This window comes from Manacus vitellinus, unplaced genomic scaffold (genome assembly GCF_001715985.3).
Source record: "Manacus vitellinus isolate BGI_N305 unplaced genomic scaffold, ASM171598v3 scaffold_12_pilon, whole genome shotgun sequence".
NCBI classification, from domain to species: domain Eukaryota; kingdom Metazoa; phylum Chordata; class Aves; order Passeriformes; family Pipridae; genus Manacus; species Manacus vitellinus.
Genome location: NW_021938949.1, coordinates 10,195,000 through 10,199,791, shown reverse-complemented (window position 1 = coordinate 10,199,791; position 4,792 = coordinate 10,195,000). Strand labels below are relative to the sequence as shown.

The 4,792-nt window shown below is 39.8% G+C and overlaps 1 long non-coding RNA gene across 2 annotated transcripts; it reads right to left on the bottom strand.

Moving 5' to 3' along the window:
- Window positions 1-1,441: 1,441 nt before the first annotated feature.
- Window positions 1,442-4,561, bottom strand: LOC108638719. 2 transcript variants are annotated; one of them, XR_001920042.2, is made up of 4 exons: window positions 4,461-4,561; window positions 4,067-4,168; window positions 3,730-3,889; window positions 1,442-1,765 (listed from the first exon to the last, which is right to left on the bottom strand). It is a non-coding gene; the product is annotated as an uncharacterized LOC108638719 (long non-coding RNA). The 2 variants fall into 2 exon arrangements; XR_001920041.1 differs by lacking the exon at window positions 1,442-1,765 and having other exon boundaries at window positions 3,368-3,889.
- Between the last annotated feature and the right edge of the window lie 231 nt (window positions 4,562-4,792).

Here is a 4,792-nt window from a genome sequence, read left to right as displayed (position 1 = left end):
AGCTTTCATGCTAGAAAGCATCCTGTTTGTGTCTAGTACTGTGCATAATTAATACAGGCAGAACAAGTTCTAATGCAAAGTATATTTCAGATCATAAGCATTAGAGAGTTGACGGACCTTCACAATTTTTAATACATTTCCCTCACTGGGACATTTTGGTGGTTTTTCCTCAATGACTCACTAGTGGCCCTATCAGTGTTACACAATAGAAACAAACACTGACTTCCAAACCCAGTAATATTCGATGCTGGGAGTAGATAAAGCTCATTTAGAAATCTTAAAAAAAACCACCAAAAACTCACAAACCCTCAAATGTGTCAAGAACAGGAATTTAGGATAAGCTGCAAATAAAATTCAGAATATGATTAAAAAGTTCATCTGGAGAGAAACCCATGCAAAATTCTTGGAAGTGAGGTGTCTTTATGTTTAGGGTTCTGGACTATTCTAATGGAACAAGCTTCCTACCATTCATAAAAGAGCCTTGACTTGCTAAGCTTCAGCTTTGATGTTCCCCAAAGCCATATAAAATACCTGCATGTAAATTTTTTTTGGACTAAATGAAAGGTACAAGCACTTTTGAAACCCTTGAGACAACCAGCAAACAGGATTTTCTATAAAAATGTTTTTCCAGCTGAGACAAATATGAGATGTGTGACAGCATAAACATTTTAAGAAACAATCCATGGCTAAAACCCGTCTGCCAGACAGAGGAAGTCAAAGAGTTTGCCTTAGGGGTTTAAGAATACCAGATTATTCAAGTACTGATGAATAAAAAAAAATAGGGGAAAAAAAAGACATGATGATGGGCTGAGACTTTCCTGCATGGAAAGTATTAGGCAATGCTTCTTAAAAAATAAAAGCTCTTTGGTTGTCTAGATTTGAAACAAAAGTATTCTTTAATACAATGGCTGGGTATTGATGACAGTGACTCTATCAACAAGGTACTATCTCAGGAATGTAATGCTTGCACCATTTTTCTAAAAATGTGAGAGCATCTCAGTGAGCAAGTTGTAAAACAAACCAAATAATTGTAGATTACAAAACATTGCACAACAGCTGTGTTCTTTAAGATGTATCTATATTCTTTGAGATATATCTATATCCTTTAAGATAGATCTATATTCTTCAAGAATGTATTACTAAGACTGCACAGATGTTCATATTTTTATTAACTGTTCTTGTTAAGGGCAGCCATAAAATCCTTCTCACCAAGTCACAATAAGCCAGACTTGCAAATTAGTGCTGTCTTGCCTGAACACATGGAATGGGAATACCTGCAGGCAGGATGACCACCTCCCTAAAAATGATTTCCAAGATTCTTCCTTCCAACAGTAAGGACATGATTCCACCTCCCTGTGTCTGATACTGATGTCCAGCCTGATGACACAACAGCAGTTACTTTATTTCTTTCTGCATTAAGAAAATTCAGAATTGTATGAAGATTTTTTTTCAGAATTTACATTAACCAATAAAAAGCAATGGAGAAAAAAGGGAATCCACTGTTGCTGAGGAGAGAACATAATAAGCAACAGAGCTTTCCTACTCTTGAATTGATTATGGAAGGAAAAAAAAGAAAAAAAAAAGAATGGATAAAGATTTATATTTTCATCCACTACTCTTGCAGTCTGGTTCAAATTGAAATCCATACAAACGGCTTAATATTTAATGAGCCTTATAGACCACAAAAATGTGATGTAAGGGCTTCAGTTGTCTTCACTGACTCTCTGCATAGGGACAAATGTCACAACAGATGTGCTCCTGAACCCTTAAAATGAAAAATGACAAGATAAATTACCACTTAGTGGAAACTAAATCAAAACAGTTACTAAACTATCCAGAGAGGGACCAAAAAACCATAAAAAGACAAAGTGTATCACCTGCAAATTCAGCAAGTAACCACATTTATCATTAAGGACTCAACCCTGCCAACAGCAGTTTTTGGAGGAAGCCCAATTTCCCCCTAAAAATAATTTCAACAGACCAGCTATTAGACTATTATTTACATGAATGACAGACTGTGAAGTTCTTCCAACACAGAAGGTTAGACTTGTGGATATAAAACTGGCAAAACATACTGGTGGTAAAAATAGAGCTATGACTACAGAAGGGACTGCAAGAAAGAAAAAAAAAAAGATCAAGCAATCTTTAGAAAACTGTTGATTGAAACTCTTATTAATTATGGGGAAAAAATTAAAATTAATATGTATTCCAAAACAGCAGAATGATCAAAGTTCCAGAAAACAAAGCAGATGTGAGAGAATTACTCACATGATAAGGAAATAGTTTATTGGAGTTTGCCTTAAGATTTGCTGAGATTGTAACCTGTATTGCTTCCTGGCATCTTTGCTGGTAAGAAACTACCTCTTATTTAAGGATAGTGGTGTTGTTATTGTTGAATTACCAAGCACTAAGGGAGGAGGAGTTCTGCTATGGTAGAACTGGGGCTGTAATTACTTGATTTTGCACAGTTTCAAAAAATCTATTCCTGACCTAGTTAGGTTTATAGCCAGACATGAGTTTTACTTTAAACACAGGAGAATGAGACAACAAGGTAAGAGGTTTGATTTTAAAAGTTTCTATGACATCTCACCTGCAGATTGAACAGCTTTGTCCAGGAAGCATCTTGTACACAGAACTAAGAGTTTTACACTTAGAACACTTGGAGGATCAGGCCCATGCAAAAGTAAGTCTATTTATAAGATACACAATATGAATGAAAATGTTTTGAGGAATATCTGCCATCATTTCAGAGACATACAGCCTTGAAGAGAACATTATAATTTCAACACTCTTTTGTACTATGTATCATTAATATGTCATCCCACTAAAACAGGGCTGGAAAGAACAGATTCTCCTTGAGAGGGTATTGAATGACATATATTTCAGAGTTACAACAGAGTAAGTACATAGTCAGTAAGGCAAAATACTGAAAATTTAACTGTTTGTTCAAGTTAATAAGGAAGTTATAATAAAGAACATTTTCCTTATCTCATGGGTTTGGAATCGGCAGACATGATCTGGAATTGGATTTCACCATGAAGTTTCTATAAAACATCACAACTGATCACTCATAACCAGGACAGACATTTTTCCTATCTTGCTTCCATCACAAAACAATTTTAATCTTTGCTATGAATTTGGAGAATTTTAAAACTAGTATTGCTTCCATGAAGTCAACAGGAATTTTGCACTGAATGGGGTGGGAGGATGACTGTTCTCCACACCTCCCTCTACTCTGCTACTAGAATTAGTGATGAAGCTATTTTTTATTCTGCATTAGAATTTTCCTTGTAGCAAAAGTATAAGGGAGGGAGGGAGGGAAGAAGGGAAGGAAGAAAGGAAGGAAAAAATGACACTGACAAATAGAAACAATAAAATAAAGGAATATATTCTATATAAAGGTGTAAACCAACACAAATTAAATGCAAGCAATCTGTGATCAATTATAAAATTAGAATTTTTTTCATGAACCAGATTCCCCACTAATGTAAATTAACAATTTGCTCAGTGTACAAAAATATTCAAAGTCAGTCAGTTCATCTGCATTCACACTTATTTTACATCATCCTGTAGTTGCACTTTATGGACACACATTTAATAATAAATCTCTTACCAAGGTGATGCTGGTTTTATGTAATCATATCCTTTTTATAACTTACTAAACTTATAACGATATTTAATTTAAAATAGGAAAGTCAGAGGAGTATTTTAAAGGTTCGTGATGCTTACGATTTTTAGGTGAGGTAAAACACTTTGTCACTGGAGCAGCTGTCAGAGCCAGACCTCCGCTCTCAGCACAATGGGCTGTAATAACCACCTATTAGCAGTGGTGTCAAGAGGTGAGTGTTCCTGACACGGCTTCCTCGACGGTGCTCTGTCCCATGCCAGCCTCCAAAAGGAAAATGAAAAACCCGATATTTTCCTGTTGGCTGACCCTTTCCTCCCACAGCTTCCTTTCTGAATAAAATTTTGACACAAACGGTTTAAAAAAAATAATAAGAGGCGGTGCTAAGGAAGGAAGGAAGGAAGGAAGGAAGAGTGTCTGTGCCAGTACACTTTTGCTTACCTTTACAGACTTTGGAGGCTGCTGATATCCTGACTCCCATGGTAGGTAACTCACTGAAGATCTTTGCTGAAGACTTTAAATATCCCACAGACACTTTGGCTCCTAGGGCAGTAAGGAGAGTCCTTTCTGTTATCTACAACGCTCACCAAGGCAAACCCCTGCACCGCATGTGGGGCACAGTCCCATTGACATGCGGGGCTCTCCATGGCCCCTGTGGCAGGGGAAGCACCCAAGGTCCCTCCAGCACGGGACCCAAGAACAGGGAACAAGCAACAGTCAGCAAAAAAAGCCCAGAAACATGAGACGTGTGAGGCTCTTTTTCAGAGGCTTTAAACCACCTTGTCCCCCCTCACTATGCTGCTTCAGGCCAACTCAGCCCTCACCTTCCACTCACCTCCCTCTCTCCCCCAGAAAGCCAGGTGGGTGTCTGCACGCATTTTCTGGCTCCCGCAGACCCCAAAACACGACCCCAGCGGACACGACCCCAACGGGTCCCCAATGGCAGCCCCACAGCCCCGGGTCCCCCCGCTCCCGACCGCCCGGGCGACCCCCAACAGCCCGCGGGGAAGCCGCTTCAGGCCTGGGGCTCCAGGCCGCGCTGCGGGGCTCGCCGGGGAGGGAACACCGCAACAGGGAGGCGGGCGGGAGGCTGGGCCGGGGCGCTGGGGGGGTAACACAGCTCGGCGGTGGCCGCGACCCTGCGGTGGCGGGGAGGAGGCGGCGCGG